General features: G+C 39.8%; 1 protein-coding gene across 4 annotated transcripts in view; it reads right to left on the bottom strand.

Annotated features, from left to right (window-relative positions):
• MARCHF8 (membrane associated ring-CH-type finger 8) overlaps window positions 1-14,169 on the bottom strand; it is a 127,220-nt gene extending 113,051 nt beyond the window's left edge. For 2 of the 4 annotated variants that reach the window (XM_047702378.1, XM_047702385.1), the window contains exon 1: window positions 14,043-14,169. The gene's annotated coding sequence lies outside the window, so the exon portion shown is untranslated. Of the gene's footprint in view, window positions 1-1,320; window positions 1,386-13,914 lie in introns of all 4 variants that reach the window. The other 2 variants (XM_047702381.1, XM_047702382.1) reach the window with 2 other exon arrangements.
• Window positions 14,170-21,131: the final 6,962 nt, after the last annotated feature.

Here is a 21,131-nt window from a genome sequence, read left to right as displayed (position 1 = left end):
TTTTAAAGGGGTGAGGGAGCTCTCTGGGGTGTCAGAGAGAAGCATTAATCTCATCCCAAAGGCCTAATCACCTCCCAAAGATCCCACCTCCGAATACCATCACACTGCAGCTTAGGATTTTAACATAGGAGTTTTTGGTTTGTTTTTTTTTTTTTAAGATTTTATTTATTTGTCAGAGGGAGAGCGAGAGAGCTAGCACAGGCAGACAGAGAGGCAGGCAGAGGGAGAAGCAGGCTCCCTGCCGAGCAAGGAGCCCGATGTGGGACTTGATCCCAGGATGCTGGGATCATGACCTGAGCTGAAGGCAGCCACTTAACCCACTGAGCCACCCAGGCGTCCCAAGACAAGATTATTTTTAAATGTATATGGAAAAACAAAGAACCCCACAATAGCCAAAATACCTTTGAAAGAAAAAAAACAGAATGTGAGAAATCAGTCTACTGATTATAAGACTTTAATTACAGAGTTACCATAATCAAGACTGTGTGGTATTGCCAGAGGGACAGACATAGAGGTTAATGGAACAGAACTGAGAATCCATAGATACATCCACACAAATATGTCCAGGAAATTTTTGATAAAGCCATTCAATGGAAGAAAGATAGATTATCAATAAATGGTGCCAAAGCAACAGGAAAAAAAATGAGCCTTGACCTAAGTTTCATACATAATACAAACATTAATTCAATATGTGTATAACATAAAGCTATAAAACTTTTAGGGAGAAAAAAATTATAGAAGAAAATCTCTAGGATTTAGGGCTAGACAAAGAAATCTGAAACTTGACACCAAAGTCATGATCCCCAAGAGGACAATTTATAGATTTCATAAATATAAAAAATTTTGCTCTGTGAAGGGTGAAAAGAAATACTACAGACTGAGAGAAAATATTTACAAAGCACATATCTGGCAAAAAACTAGTAAAAAATAAAGAAAAAAAGTATAAATAAGGCTACAAATGAGAGAGGGCACCCAAGCAGACAAAAAAAACCTCAACATGTTTTCTGAAGGAAGAAAATATGGAAATATTAATAATTAAATTAATATACAAATAATAATTAAATAATGCTAAATTGATGATTTAGCAAGGTGAAGAAGGCCACAATGTAAAATACATGAAATGATGGATAAAGATACAAAATGAACTAATTCAGGGCACCTGGGTGGCTCAGTCAGTTAACCATCTGCCTTCAGCTGAGGTCATGAACCCAGGGTCCTGGGATGAAGCCGCACATCAGGCTCCCCGCCCAACCCACTCGTGATCTCTTGTGTATGCACTCTCTCTCAAAACAAATTTTTTAAAAAAATGAACTAACTTACCTATTAAAAAAAAGAAACCACCACAGGGCTCAGGCTTCAGGTTACGAATGGAAACAATCTAAAGGCTAAGAAACAGAGATACAATAAAAAGTCTATAATAAAACAATTTGTCCCTGACCCCCTCCCACCCAGAAACTTCTACCAGAAGTAGGGTGCTATCGTAACAAAAACCTAAATAAGTTGTATTTATTTAGTCATCACTTTGTAGGAAATGAGGAACTTCATATAGAGAATGGGATGATGATGATCCATGTCATGAAAGGGAAAATATTTAGAAACTCTGCTGATGGCTCTAATTCAGAAAACAAACCACGTACCTGTTGAACTTTAACCTCTATGGGTCTTGAAAAAGCTAGAAGTTGAAAATGATGGTGTGTTGGTTACTAACAGCTATTTCTATCAGGGTATTACAAGAAAAAAATTGCCCCAGAGAAAATCAGATTATAGTGTGACATTACAGATGGCTTCCACTGAAACAAGACAGAGGAGTCGAAGCAAGAAAGCAGAAAAATAGAATAGATTTCAGAACTATATCTCAAGAACAAATTTGGTTATTGGCACTGTGATTGACTAGAAGCAAATGGATAATGAGTCTGCTAAATTTCTAAGGGAAACACACTGGCAGAAAACTAAACCAGATTTGGAAAGTGTGAGTGTTCAAGACCTAACAGCAATCTCTGGGAGTCCAACCTTCTACAAAAAGACTAACCTCACAATACCCAAGAAGTGCAAGCTCCAAACATCAAACTTGGACGTGCGATGTGGCCAAGTAAGACAAGCGGGTGGGGTGAGGACGTTCTAGAGGATGGTGCCTGGGGCCATAAAGAAAAAAGAATGTGAGAGTTTGTCCCTGGGAACAAAATCAGAATCTACTTAAATATCCTTTCCTTCAATAATGGGAATCTTCCTTTATACTGTCCATCCGTAAGGATTAAGGAACTGTTACAGAAAAGTGACTTCTGTCTCTCTATGCTTCACCTTCCAAATGGGATTGATTACTAATCATGTTGTATTCTTACTATAATACATTTGGGGGGGCAGGGGTAAATAGGTCATTTTAGTTCACTTTAACAAGAAAGGCTGATGTGGACTTGACAGCCAGTCATAGAGATCCTGTACTTTGAACTGAAGGCAATGACTGGTTGGATAGGGAATTAATGCGCTCTATGTGTGGGAAAAAGAATGAAATGGTTTGGGAACCAGAATGACCTACTGAAACAGTGTCAATGCTATTTACCTACTACAAACTTTATGTTCCCAGGCAAACCAGAGACTACATTTTCCACTCTCTCTTGCAGTTATGTGAGAGGCCATGTGACAGATTCCCAGCCAATATAATATGGGGAGAATAATATTTGTCACTTCTAGTCCCTTAAAAATATTCACTGAGATCCTCCAGCCAGGTGTCTCTTTAACTGCCATCCTGGAGGCAAATGGCATAGTTACAGATGGAAGAGTTACAGCCACCTTGTATTAAATTTTGCATAACAACAATATTTTGTTGTTCCTATTGTTACTGTTACCGCACTATAGCACCGCCCCGGGCTTTCAAATTTTTCAACGCATACAGATCATCTTGTTGCGGATCTGGGATGCAGCCTGAGATTCTATAATTTCCTAACAAGCTCAAAGATGATATTTAATGTGGCTGGTTTATGGAATACATTTTGAGGAGCAAGGGTTTAAACTATCAAGACTAATACACAATGAGAGAACAGATGATTCTCTGGAGAAACTGGCCAGGATAGAGGTCTCCCATATAGTGACTGAGCAGGAAGCCCAGAGAATTCAGGTTCATATTAAAGCAGGATTATGGAAGGCTCTAGGAGCAAAGACCTCCAGAATATTAGAGATTGACAGAAGAGATATAATAGATGATATAGAAGAGCATCTGGTAAAAATTAAGAATGTGTATATGAAAAGTTGTGACACTGAAAAAATGAGGTAACTTTAAAAAGATATGTAGGAAAGAAAAAGTAGTCACAGACTACTACTTGGCTCTACAGAACAATAATTCAATAGTTAAGTGGTCACTTAACTAAGTGGTTTTTCAACAAAAATAGGGTTATAACCATAGCTGGAATGTAGAAGAGGAAAGTAAGGAATTTAAGATTCCCAAATCCATGTAACAGGAAGGCAATGTATAATCTAAAGCTGGTAAGTATGTGTATGCATTATAATGTGTTTGTATAGTATGCATAAGCATTAAGTTTACGAACCATGGAGGTAACTACCTAGAAATGAGAAAACAGAAATTGCCTCTGTGTTCATTATGAGCCCTTTGTGTCCATTATTTTTAAACAATATCCAAGGATTTTGATGAAAACTTAAACATTAATTTTAAAATACAGAAAAATATAGAGATGGGTAACAGATAATATGGGCAAGGGAGTGGAAAAAATGTACCTACACATTATTAGGGGGAAATACAGAGTGAAAAAAAAATTGGGGCAACAATTGCCACTACACAATTTAAATCTCATTTGGCCAGACAATACCACTTTTAGGACTCTATACTGTACTAATACACCCATGAATGTTCAAAGATATATATATGATAACAGGCACTTCAACACCAACAAATGAGAAAAATCAGGGATGCCTGGGTAGCTCAGTCAATTATGTGTCCAACTCTTGATCTCAGCTCAGATCTTGATCTCAGGGTCATGATTTCAAGCCCCACTATGGGTGTAGAGATTACTAAAATCTAATAAATAAACTTTAAAAAATTTCACATAACCACTGCTCATAATAGGAAAAAAATTAACAACCCAATTATTCACCAAGAGTACAAAGATCAAATTAGGGAATACTCGTATAATGTAATGCAATACAACAATTACATATCAGTGGACTACAACCACATACAGAAATAGGGGTGAGTCTCTCAAGTCTCGTATTATGTGGGATAAAAAAGCAAGTGATGAAAGTATACATGCAGTATGATTCTAGTTATTAAGTTCAACAGTGTGAAGATTGAAAGAACACAGCTTAGGGAGGCAAGTATGATACAACCATTAAAAATAACAAGGAAATAATAAACACAAATTTAGGGCATCAGTTATGTCTGTGGAGAGGTAAAAAAAAAAAGGGGGGGGAGGACCAAAGGGCATCAAAGGTAACGTAAGGCTTTGTTCCTAATCGGTGGTGATTAAAGAATAAAAGCAGAAGAATGAAACTCGACCATTCTCTTACACTGTACACAAAGTATTTAAGATCTAAACATATTTCATAATTATTATAGTGCTTAAAACATCAAGGAATAAAACTTCCAGATAACAAAAAAAAGAAATTTTTGCTTTTGTCAAGATATGTTCATTGAAAAAATATAGGAAATATTATAAATAATATAGGAAATCATATAGGAAATGTCCAAATAATATAGAAAATATTATGGGAAAAAATATAGGAAATAATATAGCAAAGTCTTAAAATTCTTTTAAATCACCTAAAATTTCACCATCCAGACATAATCAGCAACAATTTGCTGAACATCCTTTCAAACATTTCTTATGCATGTGTATATACATACATTTAAAAATTTTACATAGAATTACTCTATATAAAACATCTATGCTTATTCTATAAATGCTATTTACACCCTTGCTTTTTTTTTAAAGATTTTTATTTATTTATTTGACAGACAGAGATCACAAGTAGGCAGAGAGGAAGGCAAAAGGAGAGGAAGGGAAGCAGGCTCCCTGCTGAGCAGAGAGCCCAATGCGGGACTCGATCCCAGGACCCTGGGATCATGACCTGAGCCGAAGGCAGAGGTTAACCCACTGAGCCACCCAGGCACCCCACACCCTTGATTTTTTAAATCAACTGTATTGAGTCACAATTTACATAAAATAACCATGTAATGTTGGAAGTTTTGACAAAAACACACACAGTGTAATGACTAACCAATTAAAATTCAAGCAGAACATTTCTATTACTGCAAAAAATTCTCTCTTGCTCCTCTGTAGTCAATTCCTCCCACTCTGGCCCTAGGCAATCACTAATCTGCTTTATTATAGATTAGTTTTGTTGGCTCTAAGATGAATTGAATGGAATTATATGGTATGTACTCTTTTGTGTCTGGCTTCTTTTGCTCAGCAAAATGTTTTTCGATTACATGCCGTGATAGTATCAGCAGTTCTTTTTTTACTGTGGAATAGTGTTCCACTGTGCAATTATTGATGGACATTTGGGCTATTTCCAGTTTTGATCTCTGAACATTTGGGTGTAAATCATTTGTGATGTAATCTTTTATTTTATAACTAGGAGTGGAATCGCTGGATCATCCCATAAACGCATGTTCAAGCTAACAGGAAACTGCCACGCTGTTTTCCACATTGCCTGTATCATCATACACTCCTATTAGCAATTCACGTAAGTTCTGGTTGTTCTACATTTTCACCAGCCCTTGATAAAGTGAATGTCTTCAATTGTAATCATTCTTATAGGCAAAGAGTTGTTTATAATTTTGATTTGCTTTTCATTTCCCTAAATTACTGAATATATTGAGAATTTTAAATGTGCCTCCTGTGAATTCAAATATCTTCTTTTGTGAAGTGTCTATCGAAATCTTTTATCAATTTTATAATTTGGGTTGTCTGCCTTATTAATGATTTATAGAGGTTCTTTATAAACACTGAATAAAAGTCCTTTGTCAGATATATGAATTGCAAATATTTGTTCTCATTCAAAGCAGTCTTTTGGGCACCTGGGTGACTTAGTGGGTTAAAGCCTCTGCCTTCGGCTCAGGTCATGATCCCAGAGTCCTGGGATCGAGTCCTGCATCGGGCTCTCTGCTCAGCAGGGAGCCTGCTTCCCTTCCTCTCCTTTTGCCTGCCTCTCTGCTTACTTGTGATCTCTGTCAAATAAATAAATAAAATCTTTTTTTAAAAAGGCAGTCTTTTAAAGTGCAGAAGTTTTTAATTTTTATTAAGTCTAATTTAACATTTGAAAATGTTTATACTTAGTACTTTTTGTATCATTCATAAGACTCAATCCTTTCTCCCTCAGACTGAGAATAACACATGATTGTCTGCTTTCCACTTCTATCATAATGTTGGATTTGAGGTGTTAGCCAATGCAGTAGGTCAAAGAAAGAAATTAAGAAGGAAAGAAAGAAGGCAGGCAGGAAGGAAGAAAGAAATGGCATACTGACTGGAAAGGAAGAAATAAAACTGTCTTTATTCAATGATCACATTATGTAGAAAATTCTTAAAACGTAACCAAAAGACTACTAGCAGTAGTACAGGAATTTAGAAAGGCTACCAGATACTAAGAGAATACAAAAAAACTGTATTTCTACATATGAGCAATGAATAAGTAGGAAATGATTTTTAATCCCATTTGTAACATCAAAAACCATAAAATATTAAGATATAAACTTGACAAAATATGTACATGATATGTACACTACAAAATTAAAAACAGTTCTTTGAAACAGATCTTTGAAAATAAAGAACAAAGGTAAAGAATTTATACTAACCAATTTCAAACCACACATAAAGCTACAGTAAGAAAGGCAGTATGGTACTGACATAGGGACAGACTTATAAACCAACAGAAGAGTGAGTCCAGAAATAGATCCACATATATCTTACCAGTTGACTCCCAACATAAAATGGCAAGGTAATGCAATGGGCAAGGAATAAAGGACAACAAATGTAATATGGAAAGGATAATCTTTTCAACTAATGATACCAAATCAACTGTGTATTCATCAAGGAACCTAGATCCCTATCTCATACATATGCTATTAACCCCTAAAAATAGATCACAGACCTAAATATATAAATTATATATATATTTCTAGGAGAAAACTTCTATGGCCTGATTTTCTTCATATAAAAACACTTTACTGATATCTTTGTATATTAATAAACATACATGTAGGGCCACCTGGGTGGCTCGTGGGTTAAAGCCTCTGCCTTAGGCTCGGGTCGTGATCCCAGGGTCCTGGGATCAAGCCCCACGTCGGGCTCTCTGCTCGGCGGGGAGCCTGCTTCCCCTTCTCTCTCTGCCTGCCTCTCTGCCTACCTGTGATCTCTGTCAAATAAATAAATTTAAAAATATATATATACACATCTTTTATACTTTTTTTTTTTTTTTTAAAGATTTTATTTATTTATTTGACAGAGAGAGATCACAAGCAGGCAGAGAGGCAGGTAGAGAGAGAGGAGGAAGCAGGCTCCCTGCCGAGCAGAGAGCCCGATGCGGGGCTCGATCCCAGGACCCTGAGATCATGACCTGAGCCGAAGGCAGCGGCTTAACCCACTGAGCCACCCAGGCGCCCATCTTTTATACTTTTTAAAAGGTAGTAGGGGGCGCCTGGGTGGCTCAGTGGGTTAAGCCGCTGCCTTCGGCTCAGGTCATGATCTCGGAGTCCTGGGATCGAGCCCCGCATTGGGCTCTCTGCTCAGCAGGGAGCCTGCTTCCTCCTCTCTCTCTGCCTGCTTGTGATCTCTCTGTCAAATAAATAAATAAAATCTTTAAAAATAAATAAATAAAAAAATAATAAAAGGTAGGAAAAATAAAGGACAAAGAGAATCCTTAAAACCTTTTTAAACATGTCTTCATTTTTAAAATCAAATTTCAAAACCCACGAGTTCCTTATCTACAGAGTCAATCTTTCTTCAAGTGAAATACAGAAATATTCAAAGGAAAAGAAAAAAAATTTACCCTCCTTTCATATGGTTTCAATAGAATGAGGCTGTAGGGAACTGCAGTTTTTCCCTCAGTAACTATTTTCTAAGTGCTATGCTAAAGCCATAAATAATAAAATAAATCTGCCTAAAATATATTAATACCATCCATAACTTCTAAAGATAAAAGAGTTATCAGAAGATCATGAAAATATGAGAAACAGTCTGTACTGCTATTTGTACTGGAAGTGGTCTGCCATGGCTGATAAAAGATTCATGATGTAGCACACAGGATTATAAAATTTTTTAATTATAATAAAACAAATTGAAAATATTCTTTTTTTTAAAGCTTTTATTTATTTATTTGACAGACAGAGATCACAAGCAGGCAGAGGCAGGCAGAGAGAGAGGAAGGGAAGCAGGCTCCCTGCTGAGCAGAGAGCCCGATGTGGGGCTCGATCCCAGTACCCTGGGATCATGACCTGAGCTGAAGGCAGAGGCTTTAACCCACTGAGCCACCCAGGCGCCCCCAAATTGAAAATATTCTAAGCATAAATTCTCTCCCCCAATAATTTAGAGAATATCTCAAGAAATATATTACTAACTCTTGGTTATGAGTTGTGGTTAACAAAATGATAAATAAAGAGTCAATTATAGTGCATTAATTTAACCATCATGGCTTCCCATAACACCAAATGAAAGGCAACCCATAATGCAATGCTACTGCCCATGTATTATTTGTTGTGCATAACAAATTACCTCAAGACTCATTTAAAACAATGAACATTTACTATTAACAATTATTATGGGTCAGCAATCTAGGTAGCTAAACTGGGTACCTCTGGCTCATGGTCTGTCACAAGGCTGCAGTCAAAACTACTGGCCGGGTTATAGGATCATCTAAAGGCTTGGCTCTGTGTAAAAGGGAAGAAGGAGGAATTTGCTTCTAAGCTCAGTCAGATGGCTATGGGCAAGTCTTGCTCCCTCACCACACGGGTCTCTGCATAGGGCTGCTCACAACATAGCAACCTTTTCTGTGTTTTGTTTTGTTTTAATATCCTCCCTTCTCTTAGGTGTACAATTCAATGGTTTTTCACATATTCACAGAATTGTGCAACCAGCAGCACAATCAATTTTAGGACATTTCATCATCCTAAAAAGAAACAATACTGATTATCAAATCTCCCATCTACCCCCAACCTAACTCCTAGCTCTAGGCAATCACTGACATATTTTCTCACTGTATACATTTGTGTATTCTGGAAATTTTGTATAAATGTAACCATACAATATGTGACCTTTTGTGACTTTTATCATTTAGCATAATGTTTTCAAAGTTCATCTATTTATGTTGTAGCATGAATCTGTACTTCATTCCTTCTATGGCTGAGTAATATTTCCCTGTATATACAAACCACATTTTATTTATCCATTTATCAACTGGCATACATTGGTTTCTATTTTTTAGCTATTATGAATATCGACACTGAACATCTACGTACAAGTTTTGGTGTGAATATATATTTTAATTTTTCTTTGGGTATAAACCTAGGAGTGTAGTTGCTGTGCCATTTGCAATCCCTATGTTCAGCTGTTTGAGGAAGTACCAGACTGTTTCCCTAAGTAGTTCCATCACCTTGCATTCCTCGTAACAGTTTATGAAGATTCTAATTTCTCCACTATCTCCTCAACACTTGCTATTATGTTTTTGACTACATCCATCCCTGTGGGTATGACATGGTATTTCATTGTGGTATTCATTTGCATTTCCCTGGTGGCTAATGAAATCAAGCTTCTTTTCAGGTGCTTATGGGGCATTTGTACATCTTGTCTGAAGAAATGTCCATTCAAATCCTTTGTTTTTAAAATGAGTTTCTGTTCCTTTTATTGTTGAGCTCTAAGTCTTCTTTACATGCTCTAGATACTTGACTTTTCTTATTAGGTATATGATTTGCTCATACCAAATAAAAGACAGCATATAGACAGGAGAGCAGCAGGAACTCTCATACACTGCAGGGAGGAAACTAAAACAGCACAACCACAACAGAAAGTAATGGCAATATTTAGGAAATTACAGATACCCATACCCTACAAGCAGCAACCCCAATCCTAGCTGTTTACCTCAGGGAAATCCTTACACTTTGTAAAAACATGGGTGGAACCTTAGGGGGGGGGGAACATGAATGAAACATAGTAACCTAAGTGGAAAAATCTCAGAAAAAATCCACATAGTATGATCCTATTTATATAAGGTTCAAAAACATGTAAAAGTAAACAATGTTTGGGGGAGTAGTATACACATAAAATAAGTTTATGAAGAAAAGCAGAGGAATGATAGAATTCAGTACATGCTTACTCCCGAAGGAAAGGAAAAGGGGTGTCTAATCAGGAAGGGGCACACAGGTTTCAATGGTGTGATACTATTCCATTTTTTAAGCTTTATATATGCAAATTACACATTTTTGTACGTGTAACATATTTCATAAATATTTTTTCAGAGAGCTACACTGACATCTGAAGATCTCTCTAATATACACACTGAAGAAATTTCATTCCAATATACTTAATGCAGATGAAGAGTATTAGTGAACCAAAAACTACATATAAACAATATTATCAATTACTTTTAACCCAAAAAAGTGTATGCTTTCTTTGTGGAACTGAGAATATGGATTCCCTGCCTTTTCCTGCTTCTTCATACCTTTCTGTAAGCCTGTCTTCCTGACCCAACATTTATCACAATGATCTAGATTACATACCACCTCCTCTAGGAGGTTCTGCCATTCAATCTATCAACTGATGGGTTCTCATTCTCCTCTCAATTTCCACGGTATTTGTATTACTTCAAGGCCCTCATCACATTATCCCTAGAATGCATGTGATTTAACTCCTCTGTCAAAGATAAGCACCTGAAGATCTAGAACACTGATTACAAGAGACTGGCTCATAAAAGACACTCAATTTTTTGTTGACTATTGAATGAATGAATGAATTTGAAAATTCAGGAATTTCAGAGAGAGGTGAGTAAAAGATTTGGCCTAGTTTTCTTTAAAACTCTCAAAAATTATAAAAAATTAAAAACTATACTCCTTGGAAAAGAAATTCAACACTGAAATTCTTCAAGATATAGCAAATACAAGATTAACAGTGGTCGGTTAAAATATAAAATGTTTAGGGGCGCCTGGGTGGCTCAGTGGGTTAAAGCCTCTGCCTTCGGCTCAGGTCATGATCTCAGGGTCCTGGGATCAAGCCCCACATTGGGCTCTCTGCTCAGCATGGAGTCTGCTTCCTCCTCTCTCTCTCTGCCTGCCTCTCTGCCTACTTGTGATCTCTGTCAAATAAATAAATAAATAATCTTAAAAAAAATCAGCATGCACTAGGAGTTTAAAAAATAATAAAATAAAATAAAATATAAAATGTTTATACTGCATACATTGATTATTTTCCATAATCACAGGGGACCAAATCATAGGTATAATAACTTCGTGAAAGATTATTTACCATCAGAACAGTCAACTGCCTTAGAACATATCTTAAAGTCAATCATATAACTGGAGGACAGGTAGAGTTTTATCTTCTATAGAAAAAAAAATAGTAAATATCATTTCCTGACCCAAATTTGTTACTTTTAGAAATTTAAGCAACTTTTTTTTTCTTTCAGATATTTAAATTGTTTACCAGGGAACCTTGGCGGCACAGATGGTTGAGCAACTGACTCCCGGTTTCTGCTCAGGTCATGGTCTCAGGGTCACGAGATGGAGCCCCTAGTCAGACTCCAGGCTCAGCATGTACACTCAGCAGACACTCTCTCCCTCTACCTCTGCCCCATCCTCTTCCTGTGCTTGCTCAAGTTCTCTCTAAAATAAATAAATAAATCTTTTTTTTAATTTAAAAATTAAAAAAAATAAGTTACCACCAAAAGTACAAATTTAAACATTATGTGCCTATGGTAGAAAAGGAATTGCTTCATGGTGCAACCACAAATGAAACAGAGCTGTTCTTCAAGAACTAGACACTACTGCTGATAACAGGGAGTCTTGAGTGAATAAATTCATTCCTGTCTATGCATCTATAATTCCTTCCTAAAGCTAATTTAAAGACAAAAATGTTGAAGTAGGGTCGCCAGATTCAGCAAATAAAAATACAGTAAGCCCAGTTAAACTTGAATTTCAGATAAACAATGGATTTTTTTAGTAATGCATGCCTTATGCAATATTTATACTAAAAACTTTTTCACCATTCATCTAAAATTCAAATTTAAACTAGGTTATCTGTATTTTATCTAGTAACCCTAACTAAAGCCAAAAACTGAGTAGTAATCAATCCAATTTCCTCACTTTGTAGCAGAAACTGAGACATAAAGAAAATATGTGACTTACCTAAACCTACACCAAAGATTAAGGAAGTGAGTCTACTTTGAACAGAGAAAACAGGGTACCTGGGTGGCTCAGTTATTAAGCAGCTACCTCCGGCTCGGGTCATGATCCCAGGGTCCTGGGATCAAGGCCCGCATTGGGACCCTGCTCAGAGGGAAGCCTGCTTCTCCCTCTCCTACTCCTCCCTCCCTGCTTGTGTTCCCTCTCTGGTCTCTCTGTCAAATAAATAAAATCTTTAAAAAAAAAAAAAAAGGAAAAGAAAAGAGAAAACATATTCCATAGATCTCCTTGGGTTCCATTCATAGTACTTTCAACCTCCAATCCTGGCTCACCTCACAGAAGCACCAAGTGGACAAGCTGTAAAAAACTATGGTTTTCCTCTTTCAGTATCAAACTTCAAGTTTCAGTAAATCTCTTATCAACCCTAATCTTCTAAAACAACCAGGAAACTAAGCAATTTCTCTTAGCTTAAAAAAAAATCATCCTAATAATTTTTGGTCTACAGACCACAATATGAAACAGGACCACCTTTTCACCTAAACCCAGTTCTCTCAAAATCCAGGGTTTCAAAATTTGTAGTATGTTCATGTTATTACATGACTATATCGATGTAAGTCATGTATTCTCCCAACTTATATATTTTTCAGAGTTAATGTCCTAATCCATTCAGTTGGGCCTAAATAAAAATCTTGCAAAAAGTCTTCCACTCCCATTCCATACCTGAGCAAGTAGGTTAATAATAAGCACTAGGTCTATTATAAGCATACACTTAACACCCCTTGGGCCCAAAACGCAAGAAAAGATGGAAACAGAAAGCTCCATCGGAAATTTGGGGGCCTTTCCCACGTCTATATGCGAAATATACCAATTGTCACTCTAACTATATGACACACAGTCGAACAAAATTGAAGGAAAAATAATAGAAAACTCCACAGCAAAAGATTCATCTTCCAGAGCCTATTAAATTAACAAACACAGAACACTTCCTCAACAGTGTAACAGTGCTTTTCAACCTGTGATCCCTGGGGGCCCTCTGGGGTATTGCAGTGGAACAGGAAGACAGAGAGGCAGACAAAGGTTTCAAGTTTCTTTTTTTTTTTTTTTTTTTTTTTCTAACTAACTGGGCTTCAGAAGAGGTTCTAAGAAAGGTTTCTTTGCATCAGAAAAGCCTGAGGGGGGTGTGGGGGAAGCAGCAGCATAAACCATTACGACTTTGTATAGTAAGTTTTCTCTCGAGATCGCACACGTCAGAAGTGGAAGGTCCTCACAGATCACCTAGTCCGACGTTCGTTACAGATGTGGAAACTCAGGCCAGGGCCAGGGCCACGGCTGAGGCTGACTTGCCCAAGGTCTCACAGCCCGCGTGGGCCGGCGACTTCAACAGGGACTCCACGCTGGCAGCCCCACACCCTAAGCGCCCGACGGATCCTGCAGCCCCGGGCTCAGCCCGATCCCAGGGGCAGCCTCGAGCAGCGGCCCACAACCCGGGTCGATGCCGCCTTTCCGCCGATACCAGGCCGGAGCCGCGACCCAAGGCGCTGCAGAGCCCTGGCCTCGGCGGCCGCCCCCGCCCACCCCACCTGTCGCAGACTGCACAGCCGGCAGCCACACCCCCTGCCGGGGCCGGGGGCTCTCGGCCCTGTCGGCGGCGGGCAGCAGCTCCTGCAAGCAGCGGGAGGTACGCCCGTTCCGAGGCCGCAGGGGTTACCTCAGGTGGGCGCTGAGCTCGCGGCTGGGCCGTCCGGGCCCGCCCGAAGCATGCCGGACACCAGGATGCAGCAGGGCCGCAGCTCGGCCGTCACCGGGCCTGTTTACACCCCTCCGCGGGAGGACGCCACGGCCCCGTCACGTGACATGCGCGTCACGTGTTCGCCCGGGGGCGGAGGTTGTGGAGGTGTTGCCTGGCAACGACGGGCGCGCTAAGGGCGAGGAGCCGCGGAGGCTGTGGCGGCTGCGGAGGCTTCTGCTTCCCTGGTCTCGGCGAGGCCCGCGGGTCGTACGCGGTCAGGACGCGGAAGGGGAGAGACCGTTCCTGTTTCCCACCGTCCCTTTGTGAGCCCTGGGCTCGACCGCTTATATTATTAGTGCTTTGAAAGGAGAAGGGAATTCGGTCAGGTATTCTGATGTTGAACTTGGAGAAAAAAATGGAAATACTTCTTAACCTAAGACTAACAAACGAAGGCGGAGTGTTTATTTACCTTAAGGAATATTTGTTTCCTTTCGCTCCCTAATCTGGAATGAACGGCTATTCCACAGCCTACCCCACCCTGACTCCCATCCTAGAATGGGTGTGAGGAAGGCTTATGGGACTTCCAACTTCTATTTTAAATTATATTTTATTATCATTTTCATGAGAATTAGTTTTTGCATCTGTAAATACAAACATACCTAAATAAATATTTGATTCAGGGGGCACCTGGGTGCCTCAGTGGGTTAAAGCGTCTGTCTTCAGCTCCGGTCATGGTCCCTGGGATCCTGGGATCCAGGCCCGCGTCTGGCTCTCTGCTCAGCGGGGAGCCTGCTTTCTCCTCCTCTCTCTCTCTGCCTCCCTCTCTGCCTGCTTGTGATCTGTCAGTCAAATGAATAAAATAAAATCTTTTAAAAAATATTTGATTCAACATTCAGGATTTTTTTAAAGATTTTATTTATTTATTTGGCAGAGAGAGATCACAAGTAGGCAGAGAGGCAGGCAGAGAGGCAGGCAGAGAGAGAGCAGGAGGAGGAAGGAGGCTCCCCGCCGAGCAGAGAGCCCGATGAGGGACTCTATCCCAGGACCCCGAGATCATGACCTGAGCCGAAGGCAGAGGCCTAACCCACTGAGCCACCCAGGCGCCCCAGCATTCAGGTTTTGTTCACATCAAACTTTACTTATTATAGCTGATACTTGTTTTTAGTAACTATTTCTAGCAAGTCATTTTCCTCCATCAGACTTTACAGAAGTAAAGTTTCAGCCACTGCCAATTTCTCCCATAACAGTCATTATAAATTGCATAAAAACCTGATAATCTGTACTATTTCTTGTAAATTAATGAAAATTGTGACCCAATACCTTCACATAGTCCAGAATTGTCCTGGAATGATCTATTGCATAATTAATTCCTCCATACACTCCTGATCATGTTGCATACATGGCTAAGAGCAAACTGACAGGGTCAAAACAGTGGGCTCAAAATATCCTTCCAGTCAGTGCAAGGTCAATCATCCTCTTCATTAACACACCTAAAATGCAACACCACAAAGAAAAGAAAATACAGTGATTTGTCTCCATACTCATCTTTTACTATAGAAAATAGGTTACAAGGCCAGTTGCCACAACCTGCTTGACTTTTTCTGCTGCTTCTGGCAGCAGATGTTCCATGAAGGCAGGGAGAGTATCTTTCACTGGTATACCTTATGCCTCGACCATGCCTGAGAAGCAAAAATGTTGGCTAATCTATGGCTTGTGGATATGTAAGAAGTGGAAAAGACCCTTGAGATATCCAGAGGGATCTGTAAGTTAGGCAGTACTCATGGAGACAATGCTAGGATGAGTCCTGGCTCAGCCATTTCTATCTAGGCAATTTACGTCACATTTCTGAATCTCTTCATCCACCTAAAAGAAAGATAGTAGCTACTGAATAGTTTCGAAGATGAAATGAAATAATGCTGGCCTAGCACTTTATTTTATTTTTTTAAAGATTTTATTTATTTATTTGAGAGAGAGACAGTGAGAGAGAGCATGAGCGAGGAGAAGGTCAGAGGGAGAAGCAGACTCCCCATGGAGCTGGGAGCCCGATGTGGGACTCGATCCCGGGACCCCGGGATCATGACCTGAGCCAAAGGCAGTCGTCCAACCAACTGAGCCACCCAGGCGTCCCTGGCCTAGCACTTTAAAGTGCCCAATATATACAGTGCTCAATAAATATTAACCATATATGACCTTTAGCAAGAGGTAGTGATATAGGTCAGAGTCCTGAGGGAAAGGCAACTGACAGCTTAAATGGGTTCAGGACCTGGGTCTGGACTCTTGCCACCTGGACTGGAGTTGAGCATTGCCAGCAAGGAAACTAAGCACAACCACAAAAAAATCTTTGCATTTAGAATGGAAGGCTACCAATAAGGGAATTTCTCATGGATGACCAGATCTTCACTCCAAAGGGAGTATTGGCCATATGGCAGCAGGTTAATTCCACATTACGTTTGTGGTGATGGCGACTCCTAGTATACTACCTGTCCGCTGCCTCAGCCCACATAGGAAAATTGCCTGCCCTCTCCTAGTGTTTGTGGGAAAGAAAGTAGTCACCACCAAATGGCTGAACATATCTAGTTTTTCAGTTAGGGTTTCACTGCAAACAAAATGCATTGGTAGGTAGGACAAGATATACTATAATTATTGCTATAATTACATATGACTCTATAACAGCATATCATCCAACACAGTGCATATACTGGAGTTCTCCCTAGAGTGATGAACACAAGGAATAACAGGAGACTTGCAAACAGAGAAGGAGATGAATAATCACCTCTTAACCATCATCATAAAGCTATGATGTGGTAAAGCCAGCCTCGTATTTACGTCTCTTGACTCCAAGTCTAAATGTCTTTTCCTTTTTATTGATAACCATCAAAATGTGGTTTCACTCTATCTGTTTATTCTCTTGATTTTGGCCTTCCTATGCTATGCTAAATGACAGTCTTGCTTCACATAGTATTTTTCATATTTCAAAAGTAGAGCCAGGGCGCCTGGGTGGCTCAGTGGGTTAAAGCCTCTGCCTTCAGCTCAGGTCATGATCCCAGGGTCCTGGGATCAAGCCCCGCATCGGGTTCTCTGCTCAGCGGGGAGTCTGCTTCCTCCTCTCTCTCTGCCTGCCTCTCTGCCTACTTGCGATCTCTGTCAAATAAATAAATAAAATCTTTAAAAAAAAAAAAGTAGAGCCAATAGGATATTCAGATTGATTAGAGGTATTTGTTAAAGAACGGAGTGAAGGATGACTCCAATGTTTTTGGCCTATACAACCAAAGGAATGGAACTGTCATTTACTTAGATGGAGAAGGGTGTGAAAATTAATAAAGGGAAACCTCACTAAAATGGAGTTGGGATGGGGCGCCTGGGTGGCTCAGTGGGTTAAGCCTCTGCCTTCGGCTCAGGTCATGATCTCAAGGTCCTGGAATGGAGCCCCACATGGGGCTCTCTGCTCATCGGGGAGCCTACTTCCCCCCGACCCCAGCCTCTGCCTACCTGTGATCTCTGTCAAATAAAAAAAAAAAAAAAAAAAAAAAACTTTAAAATGGAGTTGGGAGGCCAGAAGAGGGAGCTCTTGTGCCATACCACTCATCAATAACTGGAAGAATTACCTACTACCCCAACAGAAAAACAGATAACAGGAAAGAATTATCAATTACAGGTCCCAATAGGAAAAGATGTACAGCATATCTCCTATATGAAACTATGCCAGCAATTCAGCCAATAAGAAACCCTCATCACTGGGGTGCTTGGGTGGTCAAAGCCTCTGCCTTCTGCTCAGGTCAAGATCTCAGGGTCCTTTGATCAAGCCCTGCACCGGCTCTCTGCTCAGCAGGGAGTGTGCTTCCCCGCCTCTCTCCGCCTCTCTCTGCTTCTCTCTGCCTGCCTCTCTGCTTACTTGTGATCTCTGTCAAATAAATAAATAAATAAAATCTTGGGGGGGGGGGAACCAAACCTCACCGCCCCGAATTCTTGCTTTTCTCCAATGGACTTCTGTTAAAAAACAAACAAACAAAAAAAAACCCCTAACTTCCTCCTTCATCTCCATAAAATAATGTTCCTCTTTTCTAAGACGAGCCTAAAGTTTTTGCTAAACCTTGCTTCTCCTGAATTGCAATTCTCTGCTATTCCCAAATAAATCCACTTTTGCGGTAAAATAACTGACTTACATTTTTAAAGTCAAAAAAAGGTATGCGCAGGCTGGGAGGAAAAAAAATCAAGAATTTGATTTTGGACATGCTAAATTTGACATGCCTGTCTATTAGCCGTCCAAATAGAGGTGTACAGTTAGCAACTGTACAGAAGACACTAGAATTCTGAGGAGAGCTACAGAGACATAAACTGATTGGTAGGTAGTATCTAAGGCTACAAGATTGGATGAGATCACACAGAAAAGCAACTTTCATACCTTCTGATCTCAACCCAGGATATAAAATACATTTTTCATACTGACCAAACACATGTAGATAACTTAAAAGTTTCAAAAAGCAAATCTACCCTCTATAATTCACTATTTCCTTTCTTTCCCACTTTATTCTGTTCCATTTTTTAAAACTTCTCCCAACTCAACTGATTTTTTTTGACAAAGTAACATAACAGTATGGTGTTACAGTTTGAAAATCACTGAAAGTTGCTGACCAAGGACATTAATTGCATAATTGCAGGGGAAATAAAAGATCCAAAGGCGCCTGGGTGGCTCAGTGGGTTGGGCCGCTGCCTTCGGCTCGGGTCATGATCTCAGGGTCCTGGGATCGAGTCCCACGTCGGGCTCTCTGCTCAGCGGGGAGCCTGCTTCCCTCTCTCTCTCTCTGCCTGCCTCTCTGTCTACTTGTGATCTCTCTCTGTCAAATAAATAAATAAATAATCTTTAAAAAAAAAATCCAAAGGCTGCTCGCGTAGCACTTTGGAGATGGGAAGACTAGCAAAGAAAACAGCAGTAACAGCTAAAGTTAAGAGGAGAGAAATGAAATAGAGGAGTTCTAAAGGCTAAGTGAAGAAAACTTTGAAGGGAGAAGGAAGTGCCTCAGTGTGTCATTTCATTTGCTGCTGAGAAGTTGAGTAAAATGAGAAGTGACCTTTGGATTTAGCAATTGAGAGATCTTTGAGAACTTGAGAACAGAGCAATTAAGATAAAGTGGTAGGGATACAAGCCTTATTGCAGAGATAGTAAACGGTGACAGGAAGCAGATTTCCTTTTGCTGCAAAGACAAACGGGAATGGAACAACAGCAGGCGAGAGATGTGGGGGTTGGGTATTTTGTTTAAATATTTATACACTAATATAGAAGTGGTCCAGTGATGAGAAAATATCAATGCAGGGGAGTGACAAACGTGGGAAGGAAATCCTTGAGTTAGCTGGAAGGGTCATCCATAGATAGATGAGCAAGGGGAGTGGGAAGGCACAGATACAGATAGTTTGGTATGTTTGATGTTAGATGCATATAGAATTTCTTTTCTAGGGTGCCTGGGTGACTCGGTCAGTTAAGCATCTGACTCAATTTCAGCTCCGGTCATGATCTCAGAGTCCTGGGATTAGGGCCCCATGTGGGGTTTTGCACTCAGTATGGAGTCAGTATGGAGTTGACTCAGTATGGAGTCAAAAAAAAAAAAAGAGAATTTCTTTTCCAATTGTTCCCAGTTTAATAAAATAAGAAGTTGAGAGTGAAGACAGGGAGAGGGGTGTTGGTGGTTTGAAAAGAGGATAAAAACCATCCAGGAGTGCTACATCCCAGCCCAGCCCTATGAATTCCTATGAATGATGATGATGATGATGATGATGATTATCTGTCTCCTGGATTCCATCGTTGCCTCCTCCAATGTTTTTCTACACAGTCACCAAACTGATTTTTTAAAACTTAAGTCCAATTATGTAAACCTCCAATATCATCCCAATTCAGATAAAATTCAAAGTTCATGCCTATCAAGTCTTCCATGATGTAGCTCCTTATTTCCTATTTTCCCCCTTACTTGCTTTGTTCTAGCTGCCAGACTTCCTTGCTATTTCTTGGTTTCCTCAGGCTTAAAACACTTCCCACATTTCCCCCTTCCCTTTTGACTTTACATAAATGTAACTTTCTCATAGTGGAGGTCTCTGACCACCCTTTCTAAAACAACAACTATCTGTGTCACTCTATTGTGCTTGGCTTTTGTTCTTAGCCCTTAATACCATCTGTGGCAGACATTTACAACTCATTGAATATCCATTCCCCACCACCCCACTAACTCTGGCAATTGGGTAAGGCCATATGACTAGCTCTAACCAATGGGTTGTGAGCAGAATGTATATACACTTCTACACAAAGTCAATGAAGAGTCAATGGGCAATGCTCTAGCCCTCTCTCCCCTGCTGCAGCAACCCTAAAGAATACACGTTGCATTGGCAAAATCATACAATGGACTTAGCCTGAATCAGCCTGAATTGCCTCATCAGATAGCTACCCTGGGAAGTTGCTTGGCTCACTGGATTTTGCATGGATGAGGAATAAAAGTTAATCTGTTACCACAGCAATATATAGAATCTGTTATGGTCTGAATTGTGTCTCCCCAAAATTTATACGTTGAACCCCTAACCTCTGGAGGCCAACAGTGAGGTTGTCCTGGCCAGCTATCAGGGAGTCAGAGACTTGACCTGGCAGCACTCCACAAGAAGCCAGATCAAACCAGACAGATCCAAGATGGAGTATACCATGACAGGAAACCTCTGACCAAATTAGGAAGAAAAAGCACGAAACTCAGCTTCTTGCCCCAAGTAATAACTATTCTGCTCCCTAGTTAACAACTATCTATAAAAGATAGAAACCCAAGACACAAAAAGATGGAAAAAACATTCCATGCTCATAGATTGGAAGAATAAACATTGTTAAAATGTCTATGCTGCCCAGAGCAATCTATGCTTTTAATGCCATCCTGATCAAAATACCACTGGCATTTTTCAAAGTGCTGAAACAAACAATCCTAAAATTTGTATGGAACCAGAAAAGACCCCGAATCACTAAGGAAATGTTGAAAAACAAAACTGGGGGCATCATGTTGCCTGATTTCAAGCTATATTACAAAGCTGTGATCACCAAGACAG

The sequence above is a fragment of the Lutra lutra genome, chromosome 14 (genome assembly GCF_902655055.1).
Source record: "Lutra lutra chromosome 14, mLutLut1.2, whole genome shotgun sequence".
NCBI classification, from domain to species: Eukaryota; Metazoa; Chordata; class Mammalia; order Carnivora; family Mustelidae; genus Lutra; species Lutra lutra.
The sequence above is the reverse complement of the archived record's forward strand: the minus strand, read 5'-3'. Positions and strand labels throughout refer to the sequence as shown.